The sequence below is a fragment of the Andrena cerasifolii genome, chromosome 4, assembly GCF_050908995.1.
Source record: "Andrena cerasifolii isolate SP2316 chromosome 4, iyAndCera1_principal, whole genome shotgun sequence".
In the NCBI taxonomy this organism is placed as follows: Eukaryota; Metazoa; Arthropoda; class Insecta; order Hymenoptera; family Andrenidae; genus Andrena; species Andrena cerasifolii.
Window position 1 is genome coordinate 11,317,123 of NC_135121.1, and position 25,445 is coordinate 11,342,567.

The following is a 25,445-nucleotide window of genomic DNA, read 5'->3' on the forward strand; positions in this document are numbered from 1 at the left end:
GACGAATAGAGATCAGCCTCCTTCCTTCTCCGTTCGCCCCGAGATCGCGTCGATATAAATGTTTTCCGCGCCGTCGTTCGCCCCGCTCTTCGATGTTTACCCTGCCACTTGCAGCCGCCCGAGTCTCCGGCGTTTACGAAGTGGCTCGCGGGGAAATAGAACGGCGAGGATTCCCCGTCCAAGGGCCCTGCGCTGGTATTCGATTTTATTAAAAAACGATACTCGAGCTCGTCCGAACGGTGGCCGCTCCCGTGCTCCGCGCTTCTAACGTTTCTTTATCGAAGTGGACTCGCCAGGATTCCAAATCGAATAAGCACGCGACAGGTACTCCGGTAATACGTTAACAATTCACCTCTCGGAAGCAGAGCCGCGGAAGGGTGGGCAGTGGAGGGCGACTTTGCATTTTATATTTTCCAATTTGTAGCAACTTGCCGGAGTCGTTCGAGAAGGCCGTCCTTTACCATTCCTGGCTCGCGATAAGGGTCGCACGGGGAACGGCAGTTGGCGCCGCGAATGGAAAGCGAGAGTGAGCGAGCAGCGACGGAGGAACGAGGGTAGAGTGGGAGGGCGAGAGTTTGTTAGCAAGTTTTATAGACAATCAGTCGACTCGTTAACTGGTAACTACGAGACCCCCTTTCCGGCTGTGTCCCACCGTGTTATTTCCATTCGCCCCCTGCTGCCGCTTCCTCCCACAACCCTCTCCCCCTCGTGGACGTTAGACAGGCCATTCTCAACCTGTTTGACGCACCCCCTGTCCCGCGAGAGTCTTCCATCCACCCCCACAATATTGTCAGCTATTCCAATGTAACTCGGGCTGCCACTCCGCGGCAAGCATTCGAAACGACGAAGTGAAAAAATCCCATTCTTCTTGCAATGCGCCCCCAGAACCGTCGAAGACGACTAAACACCACGAATCGACCTGCCATCCATTGATTCTCTTCGCAGCGTAAGCTCGTTTAATTTCCTTGACGAATGGAGAAGCATTTGGCAGCTTCACGATGATGGATTCAGCGTCGATCGCGCAACCACTTCGGCGGCAGCAATTAATCGTGATTAAACGATAATACGCCGTCGTGACGTCGCAGATTCTTTCGTCCCTGTCATCGTTCATTGTCCCGTCGGGGAGAGCGGTCGGTAATGATTTCTTTTTTGTCTTTCCTTATCTGCTTTCGCCAAAGATGAATCACACGGGCCTTCGGACGGAAAGGAGGGGCACGAGAGATCTTAGGAACAATATTCGGCGCAAATGGATACAAACGAGGTGATTGGCCCTGGCCAATCCATCACCGCGCGCCTCCTCGTTCCGCTCAACTTTTTCCCCGTGGCACCCTATGCTCCGCTTTATTCGCTGTTGCTTCGTCCTTCCTTCTACAGTCTGCACAATCTACACCGCGCCCTTGCCCGTCTCTCCAGGGACGAAGGGTCGCGTGGCCCGAAATAAAACACATCCATCACCATCCGTATGCAGTGTCTGCCGATAAACAAGCTCTGAATAATGTTATGAAGCCGCCCTTTGTTTCCCGCGTTTCCATGGATCCTCGATACGCGGGGCCCTCGCCACAGAACAATGGCAACGGCCGCGGAATGGAAACGCGTTTATCGTTTTTTCATGCGCTCGTCGTTAATGCAGCCCCCGCAACGATTCCGCGTTCGCTCCGATTTCGTTCCATGAAATTCACCAGCCATTTCGATTCCAAGCGGTTCCTCTCCTTCGTAGGTATATTCGTAATTTTAGAAGGTAGGATAAAGTAGCCGAATTTGACGACCTCTCCTAATATGAGACCCCATCTTATCTCTGCTACAGAACTCTTGAATGTAATTGCGATGCTATTTCTTTACTAACTAATCGCGTATTAGTTGTTTTGTCCGCACAGTGGCATTGTAATCGATTGCGCGTCTCGAGGAAGTACATATTTCTGAAATACGTTGCAGAAAGTTTTTGCAGTGGTTCGATTAAATTACAAATGCCTTTAAAGTGGTAAATGTATAATGATTTTCACAAATACTGTTGTATATCATTAAATGATGAAGACTCAATTTCGAAGCTGCTTAGTAGTTATCATGTTATTGTTTCCAAACATGAGACCCGTGAAAGTTCTACTGATGAAAGTGAAGAAGAAATTGTTCTGAATGATGAAAGTGATTAAGAAAGAAAATTATGATACAGAATGCTTGTTTTGCACAGGTCTTTATTCTTCAGATGTGCTAGGTGAACAATGGCTTAAGTGTACGTATAAAGTGTTTCCATGGGCGTGGTGGGCCCACGAAGACTTCGTTAGTGAAGAAATAGATTTCACATGCCAACTTTATAAAAAAAGAAAGAAAAAATAAGTTTCGGGAAGAAACAAACTGGGTCTCATATTAGGAACCCATTTTTTTATCTGCGTATTTGAACGACTTTCGTTTTTATTTTATTATGAAGAAACCGAATTTTTATTATAGTACTTCCCAGTAGGTTGCTAAAGAAAACATATTCTACTTTTAAAACGTGTATCGAATTTTTAATGAAACTGTTCTCAGTCAAGAGTTATGATGTTTTTAAGAAATGGGTCTCATATTCGGCTACTTTACTCTATTTCGCCCCGGAAATATTCGACTACGAACAACGCGTTGCCGAGTCTTTATCGATTCACCGACAGATGGGAAATTCGCACGGGATTTTTAATAGAACAAATAAAAACACTCGTCACGCGATAGACATCGCGGTTTCGGTGAGAACGCGCTGTCTGTTCGAAGGGACGGGCGGGCCTGGTCGCGTTTCCACGAAAGCATGAACCACGAGCCAGCGGAACGCGAACCGTGACAACTTTACCTCGCAGTTAATGGCCGGATTTTACACGTGGTGTGTGACACACGCTTTTCACGCGGATCGCTCGCGTTCGAACGGGTCCCGTGCTCTCGTCCCTGTGTCGGTCGTTCGCTCGCTGCGAACGGGCAGCGTGAAACGGAAGGAACGAAATAAAATTAACGAGGATAGATTTACGACCCTCGTTCCCCGTGACCGTCTTTTTTCCACGGCCAGGAAACGTATCGGGGAAGGACGGGGGTTGCAAGAAGTCCGCAGCTCGTCGTAAACGTAACCTGCAGCGGCGCTTGCCTTTCGATACCGTTCCGAAGTACTCGAGGAAGTACCATAAATTCGCGAGCACGGTGGAACAACGCTTAATAAATGGATGATACGAGTCTGCCGTGCTAACGACCGGGATATAATAGAATTATAATTATCCAGGACTCTCGTTGCGCGGGGCTTCTCTTCCGCCTAGCGTAAAAGTTTCCTTTAAACGCCGCTGCGAGTCGTGAATTTTTTTTCTCCTTCGTACCTCGGCGGAGCAACAGTTACGATTAACTCCGCCGCAAAGTTCATACGCCAGCGCGCGCCTTTTGGGAGACACATTTCACGATAACCGGGCGGAGAAAAATTTAAATTTAATTCGCCCGTGTTGTACGAAAATTACGCCGGACCGGGGTCTGAGAATTAATTCCGCGAGAGTTTCAGCGGCAAAGTGAAGGGCACGCGGCAAGCGAAGCGTAATTCTTCTGCAACGGTACTCGCCGGAAGCGAAGCTGCAGCGGGTCCGATTGCGCGCGGCCAAGTCGTTGCACTTGGCGTTCCGGGGCGATTATTCGCGCTCGATTCTCGATTAAAATTCCACGGACACATAGGGGTTTCTGGTTCAGATAATCTGGGCTGGACCACGCGGGATCGTTCCCCCTTGGCGGCATTGTTTGTTGCTGCACTCTCGGGCGATGCAGCATCGCGGAATCGAGATAGGAGCGCGATACTCGCGATTTACGAGTGGCAAAACACAACGCCCGAAACGCTTCGCCGCATTGAAATATTCCGATGCAAAGTACCAGATAGCGTGACAAATTGCCAATCCTACCTGGATTAAAAAACTTGAGCCCCGTAAATCGATCGGGGAGCAGGAATCGAGGCTGGTCGAATCGGTCTCGATAAGAGGAGACGGTTCCGCGACAAATGGGGAGGAGAGTAACACGCGTTACGACGCCAACGCTGCTCCTTTCGTTGGAATACTTTCCGATCCACTCGAGTACACCAAAATCCTCTTCCGCGTCGTACCCGAGCGTGCTGCTCGCCCGACTGCAAACTGCAACTGATCTCATCTTTCCGTCCCTCGCCGCCAAAGGACACCGTCCCCGTCGGTGTACAGTATACAACAAAACGAACGAGGGCACAAAACACTAAACCGAGCAACACGATCCTCGGATCGCGTAGCGAACTGCGGGGGAGGCGAGGTCGGCTGCGCGTCCGTATTATCCGACCGTCGACGGAAATTACGAATGGTCGGGCCCAGGCGTTTTCATTGCGAAGGACGGCCAGCGAAATGGAGCGGCGCACACTTTGCTGGCGCCCTTATCCGTGCGGTCGGCGTCGAGTTTACGTCGACGACGTGAACGACGAGGAAGACCACGACCGCCCTTTGCATTGTGCTGGGAAACGACGACGACGAGGACAGCCGAGTCGGAGCGCGAGCCCGCGAATTTACCGTGCCTCGCATCCCTGGTGATACATTCTCCGCGCGGGTTAGGTAAACCCGCCTCCTCGTCGGGCGCTGCGAACGCTACGGAACACCACGGAACGCGAACCACTAACGGTGCCGTTCTCCTCTCGAAATTCCCTCCGTTTCCCCGTTTATCCTCCTTTTCTCTCGCTGACAAGCCCCATCTTCTCCGTCTGGTTCGCCGTTCTGTCTCGTGGCAGTTGCCCGGGCCAAGAGACGACCCACGCCGGTATTTCAACGAGTACCTACCCGCCAACCGTCGCATCTCATTTACATGCATTAAGGAATAGATCACTACCGGGGGAAGAGACGGCGGAGGATGGAGACGGATCCGGGGATCGGCAGAGAAGTTTTGTTCCGACGTTGTAACCGTGCGTATGGGAGCAATGGGAAACGCTCGGACGAAATTTATTTCCCCAGCTGTAGATATCTTTGCCGCGTACCAGCTACCTCTGGCATCCGCTGAAACACGCGTACACCGAACAAATTTCGAAAAAGGCTCCACTGTACCCAGGTCTCCCTCGATTCGTCGCTGAGATCGCGGCGAAACAGAGAGACTGCGAAAGTCTCGCAATAATCGCGTTCCGCGGCCCAGGATATATAAGATGGAATAATTTCTGGATTCGCGCTAGGCGGAGAGCGCGGTACAGACACGCTCGATAGAGCCAAGGGTGAGAGAAAGCAGCGTAGCCAGGATAACGAAGTTACCATACAGAGAATCGCTAGGTGAAGGGAAATCGAGAGGTTTCTTCGAGGACTCGCGGGGGAAGAAACTTGCGCCAGGTTACAGTCGCCTCTATTGTCGGGAACTGTGCCGGTAAGGCGACCGATTCTCAGCGAAGTGACTTCCATCGTTCCGCGCTGCAGATCGGTAACGAGCTCTCTTGATTCCTTCGACAAAAGGAACTTCTCCCGGGACGGGCCGAGAGGACAAAACTTTCCTCTTTCGGTGGCTGTTCTAGCGCCCCTGTACCTACACCCGTGCCGATCCACCTCGTTCGCCTCGAAATAAAGCCCGGAGTCGCTCGCCAACCAGCCGCGTTTACGTAATTGCGAAAACAGCCTCGAACCGAGAAGTTCCCGGGCCGTTATAATTGGTCGATCGACCGAAGGACGGGCGATGGAACGGTGGCGAGACGAAGGGAGCGGAACAAGGGATGAAACGGAGAAGGACGGTGAACGGGGTGGTGGAGAGTCGGTCGGAATTGCAGTTAAAGCGGTGCGTGCAGACGCTCACGGTTACTGCTGCGCCAAGATCCACTGCTTCAGCTCCATACGCTGTAAAGACAGAGCCGTCGCGAGTGTACGTTTCGATTAAACTTCTCAGACGGCAGGAATTATCGCTGTCGCGCGATCGTCCCCGAGTATAATTCGTACGTGATGGTTATACGTGTTCCTTTACGCCGCGACGGGACGCGACGCGACGCCGGGACCTGCCGAGGGACTTTCGGCTGTTACGATCCTTGTAATGGACAGCGCCGATGAGCGGTAACGATCGTTCTGGAGCTCGTGGAAGCGATCGAACTGTAACCCTGGCTCGTTCGTCGCATTCAATCCTAGTTCTGCTCGATTGACTTTGCTCCGCGCCTCGCGTGCTCCACCTGACGTTAATTTCTCCCGGCTAAATCTCCTCCGGATTTACGTCGACGATAAAACGCTCGATTGTAATCGGGGCCGGGACGGTAACGCGACGAGACAAGCGGACCCCGCCGCCACCAGGATTCCCAAGCTTTTCCATTCTGGTATTACCATTTTTACGGCGCGATAACGCCAGCTCCGCCGAAGAAGGCGATCGTGCATATGCATGAAGTTCGGAGGTGGAGACCTACTTACGAGCGGTGCGATCGCGCTCCTCGATCGACAGGAATTATCGTCCAATCGTGATCCCACCGATCCGTACGAACTGCTCGCGCGTGCATATAATCCGAGAATCTACTTAGCGCTGCGTAGAAATATGTTGGTACAGGGTGGAAAACGTAGGAGCATCAGGGTCGACGGATTCCCTAGAGGCTAGACTCTAGAGGTTCCCTCTATCAGAGATGCTTCTTTGAGCTGCGTCAAAGGACTCGTTTACGTGAAAGCGCGAGTCACGTGGGCCCTAACATCAGAATAGTAGGTCAAGGTGCATGAAGGCTCGCTGGAGAAAGAGTGTCGCCTTTTCGCTCGCGGGTTTTGCAAAATTAATGGGCGGCAAGTGGGCGTGAAGGTTCGCCTAGCGAGAACGGTTTGTCGCGAGGCTTCGCGAGAATCAAAGGCACCGCGAAGAAGCCGAGCAAAGCTCGCGCGCCCGTTCGGGATTTTCTTCTCGGACTCCGTGCGTCGCGGTGCGCGTTTACTTTAAACTGTTTACGGGAAAACACGGTTCGCTTGTTCCGTAATAGTGCTTCCAGCTTGGGAACACATCCAACCCATACCGTGATCACCGAGCAAACGTATGTAGCTCGAGCCCGCTGCGAGTTACAAAGGCCAAAAATCAAATTTCCGTGGAAAGCGGTCTCGAGCATACTTGCTACTGCTAAGAGGTTTAGGATTTTCCGCGTCTCGTTGCCCGCCGACTCGCGAGAAAGGGCTCCGACGTTTTACGTGAAGCAATATATGCCGGCCACCGCGTTCCGTCAGTGGAATCGCGTTTTGTCGGGGCGCACGGAGATTGATTTTTCCTCCTCCCTTCGATTCCACCATTGTCCATCGTTCTCTCTCCAAAGAGGAGGCGAATTCCCCGGCGCGGAGATGAGTCGAGGAGATTTAGCTGCGATAGTCGAGCCTACGGGAACCATGAAAGATATTAAGCTTCTTCTTTTACGACATCGCCACGCCTCGCCTCCTTTTACGACGCTGCTGCTTGTCTTTACCGTAAATCCTTCAATCCCACGGGAGTCAATTGACTTTCTCGCGGGTTACGAGGTGCGGAGACCTTCGTTCCCTAGCCTCCGCCGCCGTCGAGTCTTTAAATCCTCCCTCTTCCTCCACGCTTGTTTGTTCGCCCGCGTATTTTCCGCAAGCCCGGTGTTAAGGGCGCGTCTCGTAAAACCGCGACTGGATATCGGCACTTTTGCTCGCTCGTATCGGCGGCCAGCAAAACGGGGATACCTAATTAGGAAGCGCCATTTCTTCCGTATAACTTGGTGGAAACTTGAGTGAGAGGAGCGTAATGAAATACGAACAGAGGCAGGAGTGTCAGCTCGCCTTCGGGCCATTCCCCTCCACTGTTTCGCATTTCAAATCACTACCAAGAACGAGGACATGGCGACGAGACCATTTGTACGGCTTGTGTTCGCGCTTCTGTCGAAGCTTTTACCGTGAAATCGGGGTTTTAGCGTCCTCGCGTCGGCAGCGCGGAAAGTTTACTCGAAGAATAGGAGGAAAAGCGAAGGCGAAGAAAGTTGGAGGCTGCGAGCGTGAAATGGGTGACGATATTGAACGTGTCACCGTGATTTGACAGGAACTGTCGACAGAGGCTCGTAATCCGGCTGTAATTATTACAGCCTCGCAATCTCGCGAGCTTAGGGCCGCGCTCGCGAGTCTGGCACCCTGAAATATGTATAAAATTACCTGCCTGCGTACCCCGACGCCCGCGACGAGTTCCTCCGGGTCCAATTCCTGGCACTTTTGCGCGCCGAGTCGCGCGATCCTGTGCGTGGAGGCTGGGAGCGTCCTTGGAATACGACGTCGTCAAGAGAGAACGACCGGGAGTCGCGGAAACGATGAAGGAGAAGAGAGGCAGAGAAAGGGAGGTAGGCTCGGGCCCGACGTGACTGAAGCAAGGGTGGCCGGGGGCGCATTTCCTGCGTTATAGTGGCCGTAAATTTCATATGCGCATTCCGCTTGAGCCGGCTCGAGCTTCGCCCGCTTGCATATACATATCCGACGTGCAATCCGACGCGGTAACGGCCACTGGCTGGCTCGGCTCAATGAAAAGTCTCCTTTCCGCGAGCACCTGAATTTAAGCAGCTCCCTCGGGAGCAGCCTTTCGAAGGAGTTCCTCTTCCCCTCCTCTCGGGCACGAAGGGGTGAGAGCGGATTTCCAAGCAACGCGGCCCTCCCTCCTTTAAGGGCGGAAACTAACGAACCGCCGGGTTAGAAAACGAGCCGCGCTTTTTTCGCCGGCGATAATCGTACGTTCCTGCAAACGATTCCGAGGAATACCCTTTTAAGGAAGCTCCGTAAATTGGCCGTCTTAATTGGCCTGCTCCGTAGGTGTATCGTTCCGCTTCTTACGTCTCTCCCCCTCGATGCAGATGTTTCGTTCGGCGGGACGTAGATCGCTCGGGAGGGAGCGATTTATTTTAAGGGTGGAGCGACGCACCCCGGTTCACCCTCAGCGGAAGAATGGCGCGCAATTTAATCCGGCAGATTCCTTCGATGCATGACGCACGGCCGATCGTTAACTTTTAATTCGGCTGCTTTTTATTTTCGCCTCGCCACCGCGCAGATTCGGCACGCGCGACGTTATTTTAATCCCCCGGGGCGGCGGAATTATTACCGCCGGGAGACCGTGGCCTGGGGGGTGGCGACAAAAGGGTACGTACGCAGCCTCATAAATTAGGGGCACGGGACCTTCGACGGGGGCGATGCTCTGTGGCTCCGTGTTCGACTTGCGTCGTCACGTTCCCCGTTTCGTGGACAACGAGAACTGTCGTACCTACGCTCTCGTGATTTCGTGTTCCTTTCTTTTTTTGAAAACACACGAGATCCGGTTTACACTTCCGAGCTCGAGCAACCCTTGCACTTTTTTTACGCGTTATTTCCCCGATAGCTAGCCCCGCCAGTTTGCGCGCAGGGGAAAATAAAGTTACGGCGGGTGGAAAATGGCATGCGTGCGCGCGTTACCTCGCAACCCTCTCGCGCTGGAATTGGGGAAAGCCTGATGGGAGGCGCAGACGCGGAGAAAAGGACAAAACCGCAAAATGCGAGCGGACTGCAGCCGGTCGGGCTGATCGTAAAACTCGCCCCCGCATTTGTAGCCGATTGTTCGCACGCGCCCACGCGTGTGCGCGGAAAAAATTTCCTGAATATTTCATTGCTTCCCGTCCCGCTGCCCCTTCAACACGCGTGACCACCCAGACAAGGAATCTCGACTTTTTTCTGTGGCGAACAAGTCGATCCCTTATTCACGATACCTACCCTGGTTCTTCGGCAACGAGGGTGTCTAGGTCTCATGCAAATTTTGGAGAAAAAAAGCGCTGCAGCCCTGACAGCTTTCGTAACCTTGCTGTACTTTTTCGACCCACGATACTCGGAGGTCCGCCCTGAGGATTAGCCCGAGGTGACAGTTGATTTTGTCAAGGTTTATCACAACAGATAATGAATAATGCAACAATTCTCCGCAGCAAATCATTCGCGACGGTGCACAGTGGATCGAGTATACTACATACTAGCTGGATAAAATTATTTTTTCGCGGATTTGGGTTTATATGGGATTCAGATTGTTAGAAAACGGATTCGTATTACAGTTTATTATTTCACTAAAAATATCAATAAAATCTAGTACAACAATGATTTTTCAATTTTTCAACAAATGGGGCTAACTTAACACACATTGCTAGAAAGTCCCGCGGCCCGTGGCGCTAACAATTTCCTTTCAGACTACTCCCAATCATCCGCGTATACCCTTAGCATACACCCGAGCTCCTCATTCTTTTCGCTCAGCCTTTATCGTCGCATCCCCTTACGAGCGTCTCCCGTTCCGCGTGCATCCCCCTTCGGTGCACTGCCGCGGCGCGCGCGTCCTTACGCCATACCATTACGAGTTATTATGGTCCACGGTAACCGGGCGGCATCGGCGTAAGCCGCGACCGTACGACCGGTATTATGCCAGAGATCTATTCAGGATACGGACAGTGAACGCCAGCGACTAGTATCTATTATGCTGCCCGTTATTACCGACTAAGAGTCAGTATCTTCCCCCTGACGTAAGCCCTGCGTCGTAACCGTACGAATCCGGTTATCCGGTTATGGAGCGTAGACCGGTAACAAACGATCGCTCTCTTCTGGTTTGGACCGCGACCAGGGAGGCGCACGACCGTGAAAAGTAGCGCCCCGGAGCTCTTGCCTCGCGCGAGTTATTCCGGTCCGCGCGGGATCGCGGTTAACGGTGGAAACCGCGTTATACGAGCCGTGTAACAAGTACGGACATTAAACATGGCGTGCGTCTCGTTATTAGGCGACTCACCGTCTCAAGGAGACGGAGGCTCCTCGACAGCTATTCTTCCTCGGCTTCGTGCCTGCCGCGAGCTTTTACGGGAAGTTGTCGGGAGGGGTTGCTAGTGAAAAGCGAGCTGCAGGCGGTGTCTCGCGATCGCCAGCGTCCTTGGACTTGAACAGGCGTCGAAGGAGTCCCACGTGGACCGTAACCCTCAGCGGTATCCCGTCGTTACGTTTTCCGTAACGTCCCCGATCCAAGTGACTCCTTCCTGGACGATATCCTCCTTTTCCAGCAGGCTGAGCACCACGACGCCGTAAAAAGCACGACACAGGGGAAACCATCGCGCGACTATGGATCCGCCGTAACCCCGCTCGATTATCCGGCGCGGAGGAGGCGCGAAAGCTGATCCGCGAGTGCGAATTCTCGCCTAGGATGGCATTTAGCAAATTAAACCTGTCGCGAAATTAAGTTACAGTTGAGTTTCATTAAAAGAAACTGCTGAATTCTATTACGCCTTGTTGCTGTCGCGTTTGAAACGTCAATATGTGTTAATTAGTCGTGTGTACGTAGCTGCAAAGAGTCAGCAGTGTTGCACGTGTAGCATGAAGCAGTGCCTGAATTATGGAAACGCAAACACGCCCGTACCTCGGAAACAAGGTCAGAATGGACCTAATATTTGGCGTGGCGAATTCACCCCGAAGCTATGCCCACTAATAACGAAACACCGTTCGCATTCGTATGCTTGTCGCGTTTAAACAGTGGCAGAATTCAGCGCGCCGCGCCCGAGATGCAGCGGTCAGCATCGAGGGGTTAAAGCAGAAGCAGCGGTGCCAGCGGAAATTCCTAAAATTTATATCCGACTGCCGACCAAGAGGCAGCCGTGCAGCGTGTTTCTCGGAAGAATGGGATATCTCGCGCACGGCGCATAGGCCACGAGAGCTCCTCTTCCCCAGCGTTCAGCGATTCAAGCGAGCGGTCCAATCGTCGCGCCCGTCTGTCAGCACCTTGTGGAGAGGTCAGCACGTCGTCACGAGCACGGTGATACCGCGAAATCCGGCGTCTCGTGTCTCGTCCAGCTAAGTAACGACGTCCTCGTGACTGCTGCGCGGCTGTTAAACCGAACCGGAAGCGGCAGTCGTCGTCCATCGGTGAATTCACTTCCGCGAGCGTAAAAACCCGTCGGGGGTGGTGGCCTTGAATTAACGATGGACGCGCGCTACGCTCCCGAGAACTTGCCCCCGGCTCAACTAAAAGCTTTCTATTTTTTCCCTCGTCGAGCCTCGTGCGGGAAATTTCGCGGGACGCGAGAACCGCGGCGATAGGGCGACGGCGTGTACCGCTAGCGCGAGTAATTCCAGCCGCGACTGGGCGCAATAATCGTTTCCACGGGCGTGCAAGCGCGAGCACTACCCCCGTGCGCAATAAAGGCACGCCATTACAGCGTATCGCGGGAAGGGAATATTCGGCGGGCGTCGTAAATAAATATCGTGAATTATAGAATCGACGAGGCAGGCGCGTGCATATTGCCGGCTAGAAATCGTACACCGCGGGAGGATCGGCTCGTAAGATCCCCGCGAAATAGAATTGCCCGGTATTCGGGTATCTTTTACGAGGCTTTATGGGACATATCGGGGGTTTATGCGCCCGCCCCTGTCCGTATAGCAAATAATTCCGCGATACCGGGCCGATATGTAGATCGGAATTACACGTATATCTCGGCCCGCATTCTGTACATCGGGGGAATTATATCGTCCGGCCGGAAAATAAAGTTGCGCATGAAATTTTTATTCGGACCGGCTCATTTCGCCTGGCTTCTGCCGTTATCCGATCCGATCTACATACATCACATCCGAATCACGCTCCGTTTCTTGCGGCACCTCCGGCAAAATCGTATTACCGTATCGCCGACGCAGCAACCCAATAAACATTTCATTTTCATCGGTGGAATGGAAATGTTCAATATCCAAAGTGGATCCCCCGCTGATCGCTTTTAATGCCGCTCCTCCATCTGACCAACCAGCTCCACCGCTGCTCGCGGTCGATCTTGGCCGAGCCTGGGAAACAGAGCTGCGGAAGCGGAACGAGGCAACGACGAATTTATTCGGGATCGTATTTTCGGCGCCGATCACGGTCACCGCTAAATTAGCGACCGACCTGTCCAGAGGCTAGTCCCTCGTGCATTGACAGCTGGTTGACGTGGCGTTTCAGAGAAGACGCTGCCGTCTAAATATAATGTCTGCTCGGTATGACGAGACAGTGGCACGCTGCTGTGGATCGAAAGCCTGTCGGGCTCGCGCTAATGCGTTGTCAGATGTTGCGCGCCTGCTCCACCTTTCCTCCCCCGCGACCCGTTTCCCTCGCTGCTGCGATTAATTCCCCCGATTATCGACGTCCGCACGAAGGAAAGCAGAGCCTCGTCGACGAGATGAAAATTGATTCTCCGCAGACGTTTCCGACTGGAATTAGTTGGCCGGCGAGTGTGCGACAAAGTGGCAAGCACTATTGCAATACCGTCGTCGTCGGATCGTAGGAGATTTATGCGCGACAGGTGATCGCGGCAATCGACAAGATATCCGGGCATCGTAGCCAGACGTCGGCGACTATCGGTAGGACGCAATGAGGCGCGTCATTCTCGAATAATGCGTCAGATTGCCAGCAATAATTTCACGCGTCCCCCTCTGCTAGCTTAAGCCAGCAATAATCGTTGGTCGTTCGTCAGCAACGAGCCGCTGGAATCGCGATACCATTTTGCCTGACGTAAAAAGTCGCGCAAAAAGCAATTTGCGGGATGTAATTAAGGGTCGGTTTCTGGATCGTTCAGAGACAGCCTGGCCTCGTAATCGCATCAAACGTAATTGCCCGGGAGTTTCGCGGTTGAAGACGCGGCCGCATCTTGGAAAAGCCGATTTGTCGGTCAACTCCTGGCAAGATCGAATCACGAGCAGAAGAAGGGAAATAATGCTCGAGGAAGTTGGGCTTTGGTAAAAGGCACCGCGGTCGAATCGAGGGGAGACGGACTCCCGTACGCGATTGGCCGCGTTATTTCCGGGCCATCTCGCTCGAAGCTTCTGTCCAGCTCACGCTGCCCGGATACGTACCGGGAGAATTGGAAAAGCTTTTCGAAAAGAAGCCGAACGGTTGCTGAATTTGCTTCGCTTCGAGACCAGCCGGGCGGGCTTCTTGCTTCCGTCCGTCCGCCACTCTACCGCGATTTTTCAATTTCCCCGCATTTCTCGAATCGTGCTCCTCCAATGTGTTTACCGTTCTTCAGCCAGCCTGATATATACGCCGTATTTACCAAAGTTGCAGCTTCGGGAAGATAGGAAGATAGAAACGGGAAACTTGGAGAGTTTATTTGGTTTCCTTGTACGGCGAAACGATTACAGTTGCGAGATTCCATTGTCAGTATTCCGGAAAATAATCCCCGTCGACTCGGGGCAATCTGCTCTAGTGCTCCGGGAAACAGTCATCCATGCGCCTCCTAGCGCTCCTACGAATGATCGATTCTCCTCCTTTGGATGGAACTTGTGAAATTTCAAACCTTTTGCAAATATCTTGCGCGTGCCTCTCGATCCACCCTAATTCTCCACCCCGCGTTCCTTGGTACCGCTTTTGTCGAGTCCTCCCATTTACTCCCGCTACGCTCAGCGGAATTGGTCTCGTCACATTCGTCTCGTAATTATATTTGGCTAACTGTTTGCATCTATCGTCCACTGTATTCGACTCGATTGGAATTCCAATCGTCGGGAGCGCGGTGCAATATAGCGTCGGACTCCGGTCGAAAATTTCGAGCTTCGTGGCCGCTGCTCCGATCGGTTATTGGCCCTTCGTATTTCCCCTGTACAGGGCGTGATCCTTGTCGGGTCGCACAGTCTGGCGAAATCTCCTCGGGAGAAATAATCCACGGACCCGTTTGACCTATTTTCGAAACGTCTTCGGGATGTCATATCGAAGACTGTTCCTCCTGGACTCCTTGCCCGGCGATTCACCCTGCTGGCCGCGCCATGCCTGTGTGTATAGAGCATAGACACATGTCGCATCGATACGGACCATTGGCACGTCTCGTCGCATTCCATTGCCTTGCGTCACGAGGAAAGTTCGCCACGATTGTTACAAGTTTCCTCCCCCTGTAGCTTTCGGCGGTGGCAGTTTAGCCGGGCCTCCGAGGAAAAACGTTGCGAGAATTCCCAGGATCTCCCGTGGAACGTGAACCGTGGCTTTAAGTACAAAACGTCGATAATGCCCCGGAATGCTCACTCCGTCCTTCCGTCTTTTTTTTTTTACAACGTAAAAGAATAAAATTACTCGGACGAGTTTCCGCGAAACTTCTCTCTTTAGCACGAGTGTTCGCCGGTTAAACGGAAGTTTACCCCCGTGTTCTGTCGAAAACGCGCGAATCGAATTCTCAAGTGGTGGTGTCCGAGCACTTTGAAACGGGAACACTTTGACGGTCGCGGGTGGAAGGTTAGCCTTTATCAGGGAAACAACTGTGTTGCCCGTGGCTTCGCATAAACGTCAGCGAAGATTGTCCGCGGCGGAGCGCGCCGAACGCCGCTGCATCGGCCCGATAAGCTATGCAGTTATGCACATGGAAAAGTAGGCGACTTTCACGTGGCGCAGCCCGTAGATCAGCACCGCCAGGACGGACAGGCTCGCCCCCGCTGGAAAAGAATCTACAAACCAAAGCGACGTCGCATTCTTCGCCTGAACCGCGCGGCGGTTTCGTACCGCCGCGGATATTACGGGGCCGCAACTCGTGCCGAGATAAAATCTGAGGTATGCCTAGCCGTTTTCGCGGCGAGGCTCCGTCGTTGGGAACGGAACGGTGGACGGAGCCCGATAGCGATCGCGGACACGCGTGAAATGTGTTTCCCGGCGATGGACTTAATTTTACGACCGGGATAACCGCCGCTTTACGAACTGGTCCGCGACAATTCGCTTTGGCCAAAGACGCGGCGGGGACGCACGATTCTTAAGAGGGCTAAGGAGAAAGTAACTCTCTGCGTATCCGACAATGGGTTAGGCTTATCGCGCAGTGCAACGCGAAACGAAGGAAGGAAACGGATGACATTTTTTGTTCAAATCACCCTACAGGTCGTAATTTTTCAGAAAACTTGACGATTTTTTTTTAATTCTTCGCAATTAAATTTTCTATGGATCTGTCCATCCGCCATTTTAAATTTTACAATTTGATCCACAGTATTATATTTGTCGTACAAATAAAAAATTGGATCTTTATAATAATTACCTCATATTCGTAATCAGCATCCCCGAAAATCTAGACGCACTATGTTTCTTCCGAATAAGCCCATTTTCTGAAATTTTGCTGCAACATATTGGATTCACCACCTTCAATTTCGAAAAACTGACTTTAAATTCGGAACAGGCGGCCAAAAAGCCCACAGATACTGATCTTCGAAAAGTGCTGTATAATTCGTTAAATAAAAAAATTAGCAACGAAATTCAAAATTTCGGCCGGACAGATCGATAGAGAATTTAATTGCGAAGAATTTAAAAAAAAGTCGTCAAGTTTTCTGAAAAATTACGACCTGTAGGGTGATTTGGACAAAAAATGTCATTATGTACCACTGTGTTGCGGGAGAAAGTTATTATTATTATTATTAATTAAACGGGAATCCCCATGGTGTACAAAAATAAGAGACAAGTGCAATTACAGAGTCTGAACACTTAGTTAACCAATAATTAATAGCTAGTGAGCAAAAAATACTAATACCTATAATATAAACTAAGTACCACCATATAGGTTATTAACTAGCCTATATAGTAGCGTCCTAAACGAGTTACGGGAGCCTAGGAAGGGGTCTGTACCACTGAAGTTATATCTCGACGAATCCTCCGTATCACCCAGCAACAGATTTCCGGCTCCCGGGCGGGGATCGGCAGGTTGTTTCGAAGAAATTGAATTCCATTCGGTGGACAGTGGCCGGTGGACTGGTTTTGAGAAACAACGGGAGGCAGGAAGGAAACGAAGCGGGGCCAGCAAGCTTTTGTCCACTGTCTGTTCGCTTACCCGATGGGCAGAGAGCAAATACGGGGGGCTAATTCGTAGCCGTGTTTGCACGAAAATTCGCGGCGCGCGTCGTCGCGACGGTGTCCGCGGAGCAAATGCTCCGAGGAATTTCAGCTCGTTTACTTAAAAATTCCATTAGTCCGGCCAGGGAATTCGCGGTCGCTTTGTTTGTTTTTATTAATTAAAACGAGGCCGCGGAGGCCGGTTGCACGTCCGATCATCGGCTGGTAAGCTTCGTAAACGTTTACGGGATTTCGGCGGCGGCGCCCGGGAAAATTGAATTCGTCGACAGCCAAGGTAAATCGAGAACATCTCGGCGCCGAAATAATACGCGCTGGGAACGGGACCAGTCTGCCTAAATACAAACGATTCTATTAACTCGTTACGCGAGACTGTCCGCTGGCGGCAGAAGGCAGGGAAAAGGGAGGGAAGCTGGGGCGGAGAGCGGAAAAACTCGTAGGTACGTAGCGTGCCGATGCGGACGTGCCTTTTATTACTCTGCATGCATTTAAATACAAAGCGGCTCCCCGTCGACAGCGAGCTTACCACTTCCATGGAATTTGTCGGATGTTCCTGAAAGGAGCACAACGCGAGCCGTTCCGTGGATGCTCTTTGTACCAACCCCCCGCGTTCCGTCGCCCACCCATACCTCTAGCAACCCACTTGGCTACGTCCGCGCGTTCCCTCCTCCACCCCCGACCCCCATCGTTCCTTTTTACGCGACGTTCCGACGTTATTTTTCTATCCGCCGTGTCTTCTTTCTTTTTTCAGGTGAGTATTACGACGCTGGGTCCAGGATCCCCTCGTTACGTACGTAGGAGCTCAAAGAAAACGACGGGAACGCGGACGGGGGTGAGTACGGACAGGAATATTCCGTGGCGAGGTGGAAATCCTCCACGGAGATGATCCCCGTTAATAAAGATAAGAGTAACGCCGCGCGCGAGCCCGCGCCGGAGAGGGAACAGCGAAATTAAATGTCCAAGACCCGCGTCCCGAGATTTCTAACGAGCTTCTATTTTTAATCGAGCGTGTTTCACCGCGAAACGACACATTTGCCGCGGAAACGAGGGAATAACGGTTCAACTTGGCGGATTGAATTTTATCAGACGGCTGTTTGAGGCGGCTACAAGGAACTGCCGCATTAAATTAAATTTTTCCCAGGTTATACGTTAGAATTCTTGTTCGTCCGTCCCCCATTCCCGTGGCAGACTCGAGTTCCTCTTTCCTATCCGCTTAACCGATTTCGTCGGCTCCGAAAGGGCCACCGCTCGCTCCAGCAAGCTTTCGAGGTATGCTCCAAGTATGCGCGTACCTGAGCCGACGGTTATAGTATCCCTATCCAAGGTAATTCGATTGACAAGGTGTAACCGACCGATTTCGATAGGTAACGAACCCTGAAACCGGCTTCCGCCACCGCCGCGATCCTTTGACGGCCGAACTTTGCGTCTCGCTCTCCGATTTCGGGAAAATCGCGCCAGCAGCGGTCTGCTTACGAGCAAGCCGTGTAAGAGGGAGAAATAATTAGTCGGGCGATTTGGGAACGCAAGAGAATCTCCATCGAAGCGGGAAATATCCAGGAGCGAAGGCATCCACCCCCACGGTACGATCGATAATTCGAATCGTGACTGAAACTCGAGCCCTGTACACGAGGCGGCGAACGAATTAACGCTGACGCGGACGTAAAAGGAAAAGTATTATAGTTATCGATTAGTCTCCCAGCGTGTGTAGCGCTATATAGGTAGCGCCTGCTCTTCTAGCTTTCCAATCGACCGGCTGAAAAGAGGGACTGAACTGAAAGAGATGAAAAGGCCGTGAAAAGAGTCAGACTGGAGCAGCAATTACGACTGGCCTCTTCCCGAGTCTATCAGGTGTCAAACCATTAACTCGTCCCCGCACCATCCTCACCTTTCCTTCCAACGCATCCACCTCGAAGGTTTTCCCTCGGCTTCCTCGGTCGTGATCTCGTGAACGAGCGAGAATCCTTCCTCTCCCGTCTCGCTACGTCGCAGTCGAAACAAATCCGACCGAAAGGCCACGCGGCGCTCGCGCGCGTTGCGTCCCATGGCACGAACTTCCGATCGAACGCGGGGGCTCCAGCAGGGTCAGCGTCTAGATACGATCTCTAGTGGCCGTAATAGAATCACGTAGAACGTCTCTGGCATCTTAGCGTGGATCCTCGGGGCGCAGCCCTCAGGGTGCGTGGCCACGACGAGTAATGCGATCTCCCCGACCTGCTCGTAACGTAGTTAACTCATGCGGCAGGGTCAACTCGCTCTTGCTGCCGCTGTTAATAACTCGGCCCGCTGGTAACGCGAGCTGCCAGGCACAGGTACAGGCACAGCCTCGATCTACCTGCCGCCTCCTCTCTCGCGTGTTCTCACGTACTTATCGCCCACGCCGCGCGTTCCCGCTACCTGATCCTCCTACCGTGGATCCACCTCTGTTCCCGATGCAGACGTCAGATACGTACGCTGGCTGACGACTCGATGAACGCATGCCGTTCGCTGGACTCGATCGGATTTTAAACGCAGCCAGGATTCGAGGGTCCGAGCAGAAAGCTCCGGCGTGCCTGCGGCTGTAATGGAAACGAAGGGAATAGCTTTCACAGAGGTTTCCGTAACTCTTTGCAGGTCGGGATTCTCCCTTGTTAAACGTAGCTGAGACTCTGCACCTCGACCTCGACGAGTTTGTACTAGGTATCGTGATAGGGGAAAATCCTGCTGCCCTCCGAGGACCAGAAGTCACGGTTACCCTCGTCTTTCGAAATCCTTGAGTCGGAACTTAGCCTGCCACGGGGAGTCGTTCGGAACGTCCCCGAAGACTGAAGATGAACTCATTTTTTAAGTTATCGGGCCGACTGTTGGGTTAACTCTCTCCCACGAATCGATAGGGGACTCGTAGCCTCGAGCCTTCTAGCTCGACGTTTTTCGACCAGCTGATAAGGCGAATCTTTCCCTCGGAAGAGGGTAGATTACCTGGGACCCGGGGAGCAGTGAGTCAGCCGAGTTTCAAGCCGACGCGAGTCGATAACGAAACGTTAGCGTCGCGAGGACTCGAGACGCGTAGAGTATTGTGGGGCAAGAGCGCGCTCTTAAAGTTTAGACTTCCCTGAAATCCTTGGTATTACACTGATAGCACATATCATTTTGTGAGAAATGACTACTATCCCTTATTATTCGATAGGCAGAGACTTCGTGTAAATTTACCTGTCGCAACTTATATAAAAAAAATATTTCCAAAAAGTGTCAAATGCGAATTTTTATCCAACATGTGGGCCAAACATTCACATGTTACGGGGTAAAAGAACAGAACGAGAAATTTCCACAAAAGTGTTTTATTTTCCAACATGCAATAAGGTGAATGTCCCAATTTCTGCTCATTTAAGAGGTAACTCGTCATAAAGAAGGTGTAAAAAATTTGTTTGTGATCAAAATTTGCAGAGTAATTGATTAATTCTTTAATAATAAATCAACCAGTTCAAAAATCACGATTGGCCACTGTCAGAACTCAAACAATGAACATTCGCATAGTGCGAACTTTCAACCGCTGCGAACTTTTACCTACCTTTACTCTATCTGCGCGCATACTCGCGTACATACACAGGTAACTACATTTACTCGGTCTTGGGAGGACACGCACGTTAATGGAGGACGTACGTACGTACGTATCTAGGATAGAGTGTCTGTGCCCAGAAGGTCGCTCGGTCATCTAGCGGAGGGAGCTCCCAAGTGATAGCTCTGAGATACACTTAAGGCTTAATTGAATTCCGACCACCGGCAACTTCGGACGCCACCCTTGGCCCCGCGCTAACCTAAATCACATTGCCATTTACGGCAAGGACAGGGAAAGCAGAGAGAGCTCTGACCCCCTTCGATCGATGAGTCAAATCGCCTGCAACTCGCTCCGTGTACATATAACGAACACCGACTGCCCTTACACTTTTCCCACCCTTCTCAAGAAGTCTGACGAGTTTCTGTAACGAGACAAGCGCTTAATCGAGACTCTCTGTCCCCCATTCAGGGTGGTTAACGTCCTCATCGCGATGCAAACCGTAGTCTCGCTCAAACACCGCCAGTGATTTATCGTTTTCCTCTGAACGACGATTTTGGGGTGAAGAATCACGCGAGGGTATTCTAAACAGAAGCTTCCTGCGTATTTCTTGCCCCGTTTCTATAAGAATCGTTTCGCGGATAGATTAAAAGACCCCCATTTCCTGTCGCGTGAGCGCCCGTATCGCGACAGAGGCAATTTTCTCAAATTTCTTTGCCGCCGTCGCTTTTGCGTACGAAGATCGATGAGGGAGACGCTTGTCAAGGCGCCTAGCTGCCGTTTCCCGCCTGCCAGCCACCGACGAGAACCCAGAGCGTGGGGACAGTCTAACGAATGAACCCAAACCGGTGAAAAAATTTCCTTAAATCGTCGGGGGAGGCACCCCCGGCTTTTTCTAGGCCCTGTGAATCGAGGGTTCGGCAAATGGCAGCGCTCTCGGCAGCGAGGGGCGAAGAGCGACGCGAAGCAGCCCCAAGGAGCCCTTCTTCAGCCCCAGCCTCGAGATCAAGGCCAGAGAATCGTGGTTGCTTTCGGCTCGCCCGCTCGGCTCGGAGTCACGTAACACGTGCATTCATGGCCGCGATAAAAGGTGAAAACAAGCCAGCCAGAGGGGAACGGCGCGCGTCGGCATTGACCTCCGGGGGAAAAAGCACCGCAGGAGTTTCGCTCATTAGCAGCGGCTGGCTGGGGTGCTGGTGAAACGAGGTGAACGGGGGTGAACGGGAGGCGAGAGGACGCGACTGGTGAATACGCCGCGGAAGATAGCGGAATATGGCCGCGTCACCTTCCGAATCGACCCACCGATTACTTATTAATTACGGGGCAACTAATCGCTGGGAAGGCTCAAAGGGAGGCCGGGCTTGGAAATTGGAAGTGGACGAGCTTGTTATTAGGAGATCCATTCTCGCGGGACCGAGAAGTGAGTCAGCAGGATATTTCAAGGGCGAGAGGATAGTTTGCCAACGACATTCCGGTCTCACGCTCGGTTACCCTTCGACGACTTGTCCGGCGCACCCGACACTTCGTCGAAAACGAACGCTCCGATGAACTTAATTAATTAACGCTTCGGCCGGCCATTTCGGCGCTCGTCCTGCACCGCGAACGTCCCTCGCTAGCAAGATAAATTTAAGAAGTTCCGCCGCGATCGAAAGAATCACTCTCTATTATCGTTCGTGCTGGATTCGCGATGTCCATTAATTTCGATTAGTCGGCACGATGACTCCCATTCTCGCTCAGAGCACTAGCAAAGCGCCCGGTAGCCCATCTATGACCGATAGATATCCTTTTTATCGCGGTCGGGAATAGTGCCGCGAGTGCCCGTCATTAAACACCGCCAATTACCGCTCGTTTCGGTAATAAAGAGACTTCACGCGTGCGTACACGCGCAACGCCCACGTCTTCGAGTCCGTGGGTGCGGCCAGCCCTGCGTCCCCGCCGACCCAGCACCATCCCCATCTTCCTCGTCTTCTTCTTTCACTCCTAACGACGTTCCGCAAAAGAATAATACGAATCCCAGGAGGTACTTCTGCTTTACGATCCAGCTCCTCTCCCCCATATCCCCTGCGGGTTTCCTCCTTTTTCTTCGCGTTTCCCGCCCCTGCTTCTTCCCGGTCTCTCGTGCACGGCCCAGACTCGATTGTGTTTTTACCCGAGCTTCCTGGTCTAGCCTGGTAAACGCTGGACGCTTTTATCGCGAGCTTTCCTGCGCGGTCAATCGCCAGCGCAGCGCGTTCACGCGACCCATCCAAGCTTCGCAGCAACACCTTCTCTGGGACATTCCAGGCGATCTCGGACAGATTTCGGAGTAAGTTTTCGTAGATTGCTGAAATTTGAATATGTTGTAGTCTTTAGTGATATTTAAACGCACCTCAAGGTGAAAAATCCTTTGAGTACGTTTAAATATCACTAAAGACTACAACATATTCAAATTTCAGCAATCTACGAAAACTTACTCCGAAATCTGTCCGAGTTCGCATGGAATGTCCCCTCTGCGAGCTGCAGTCATCTGGAGCTTGCATCTCCACGATAAAATTCCAAATATTCGAGAATGTTGTGCCATCTTTGATGCCTCGAGCGAAAGCGGGGCGTCTACAGCAAGCACCTTTGAATCCCTCGTACTCTCGCCTCAAACATTCATGCGAAACTCCGTCGCATTCAGGGGACACCTCTCGGCTTCGAGGCTCGCGAGGCGGGGCCTCAAGATTCGACTATCTGCCTTGGAAAAAAACGGTCAGTAAAGAAAGGAAATTGAAAGGGGATCGGGCAAACAAGATTCCGTTTAATAACAGTAAACCCCTTTGACGGGGTTTACGTAGCTGGGGTGACTGGTTCCCGCGGAGGAGCCTGGCGAGCATTTCGCCGCCCTTATCGCGATATCTTTCCTCGTCATCGTTCGCGCCCGGAAGGGCAAGGCGCGTTGTAAAAGCGCGGGCAAACTGGTACGTTGCGACAGTAAACACGCCTAATCTTGGCCGGGGCGAGTTTACACGAGCCCGGTGACACAGTGGTAGGACAGCCTTCCAACAGACGCGAGCAGCTGCCATTCTTTCCGAGGCTATTTCGTTACACGGATCTCGCTTAGCTCTGAACAGCCTATCAAACATTTTACGACGGTCCCTGGGCGTTAGCTACGGGAGACAATTACGCGCGTTCCGTCTTGTCGAAGCCGAGAAGGTCGATCGAGTCGAGAATCGAATGGCAGGGTCCTCCGTTTTACGAGGTGGTCCAAAATGAAATCGTGACGCGAGAGATTGATTCGCGAGAGACGGTGCCCGAAACTTTCCATCTACGACTCGTTGGGCAACTGTGTCCAAGATCCGATAGCAATGGAGCACGATGAAAGGGCGACGTCTTCCCTTTTACGTCGATCACACAGTCGGTACAAAACCCCTGAAAGAAACCTGCGAATAACTGATTGGTGAAAATAATTGCTTAGGAGCGGTTCGTGCATTCAGATCGGCGCGGGGCGGATCTAAAGATCCGACGGGGAATAGGTAGAGTCCAGGGAGATCCGACGTCCGCGGAAGGAGCTGAGATACGAGTCCGATAAGTGAGAGACGCTTAGGCGAAGCGAAACGAGGATTATCCGAAGTCCTCCCGGTTGAATCCCGTGGGATGCTCGCCTCCACGTTTCCCGATTGCTCGGGGCTGTCTGTCCGATCGTGGGGCTGGCGAGTGGAGGGAGCAGCAGAGGAACTAGCTGACCAGTCGAGAAACCAGTGATCCACCGTCGACACCTACTCACTCGAACGAACGAAAAGTGGCCGAGAGGTATTCCGGAACGTGGACATCCACTCTCGCATTCGTGGAAACGCCGGGTCCGGAGGAGCCCGAACCGGGGTAGCGTAGGAAAAGGAAAATAGAGGAAGATCCCCCTGATAGATTACGCCGATACACCGACACACTCGTCGATTCGTCCTCCGAATAGAAATCCACGGCCTTTTTATTTGTCCACCCTGCCCTCCCAACGCCTCGCTAATCCCGGCAGTCCGCTGCGAAAGGGGGCCGGTGCGACAGACGGTCGAAACACACTCCGCACTGCCGCGGATTAATCAGTCTAGACGTTTCCCCCGAGCTTCCGCTATCTCCGGCAAATTTCATAGACGACTCCGCGATTATTTACCGCAATAAGCGTGGACTCGATTGCCTCGGATCGGCTTGGATGCCAGCGCTAATCACGCGACCCGCCGGTAGGAAGTCCCGCGCGACGTGTTCCACGCGTTCTAGCATCGATAGGGGAAGGAACAGGCGACGTCTCGAGGAGGATCGATCGATGCCCGCATTGTTTCACGGCGGCCTTGCGGCTCGATGCCTTCCTCGTCCGCCGGTTTCCTTCTTCTCCCTCTTTTCCGCCTTCTTCCCAGCGATTTTCACCCGCTCGCGCCCCGACACACGACGAAAGCGGCAGAGCCGTTGGCGAAGAGGCCAGAAGAGAAGCTCGCGACACGCGTCCTGCTGAGGCAGCATCTACACTCTCGTTGCATCTCCTGTTAGCACGCTGCATCCGCCGCGCAGCGGCCTGAATTCACCACGTTGCAGATCCTCGAGTGCGGCCTCGAGATACCGTCGCCTGCATCGAGTATCTCGCAGCCTCGAAATCGGTGCATCGTGCAGCCAGAAACCTATCCACGCGTGGAGCGAGGAGGATGTTGTTCCGCGGAGGGAAATAGAGGACAGTTTGGCCGATAGGGAAAAGCATGTTGCAGGGTGAATGAACTTGGCCCGCGATGGGTGCGAATCATTAGTAGGTATTTCGGGAAGGTTCCTCCATCGTGTTCTCTGTATTATGTTCGTCTATGCTCATGACCGTAGTCGTCGACATTTACGATAATAGACTGGGCAAACCGAGCCAGAGACGGGTCGAATAGATCGTTAGCTTCTTTGACGACGATCCTGTGTGTGAGCATGGCGCGCTTTTTACCGCGATAAAGCGCGTACTTTCGACGGATAATTAGGGTGAATGGGAGAGCGGGCGCGAACGGACAGCGGTTGAAGCTGGGCGAAAGAGGATGCGGGTTGTGACTCGATTTATAGATTTCGTGGGAGCAGAGGAGCGCGGGGAAAAAGAAGCAGGAGCCGCGTTTAATTTCCACCCGAGTTCCACGCGAACGAGCGACTTATGGTCGTTAATTCCGAGCGCGGCGATCCCAGTGATCTCGATCGGCCAATTAATACCACGGCGCGTCAATGTGCCCGT

General features: G+C 52.5%; 2 protein-coding genes across 4 annotated transcripts in view; one reads left to right on the top strand and one right to left on the bottom strand.

Annotated features, from left to right (window-relative positions):
* The window catches only part of Pxb (putative Hedgehog signaling attenuator pxb), a 285,795-nt gene that overhangs the window by 113,533 nt on the left and 146,817 nt on the right, over positions 1 to 25,445 (top strand). The window lies entirely within an intron of this gene.
* The window catches only part of LOC143367955 (uncharacterized), a 43,472-nt gene that overhangs the window by 1,267 nt on the left and 16,760 nt on the right, over positions 1 to 25,445 (bottom strand). The window lies entirely within an intron of this gene.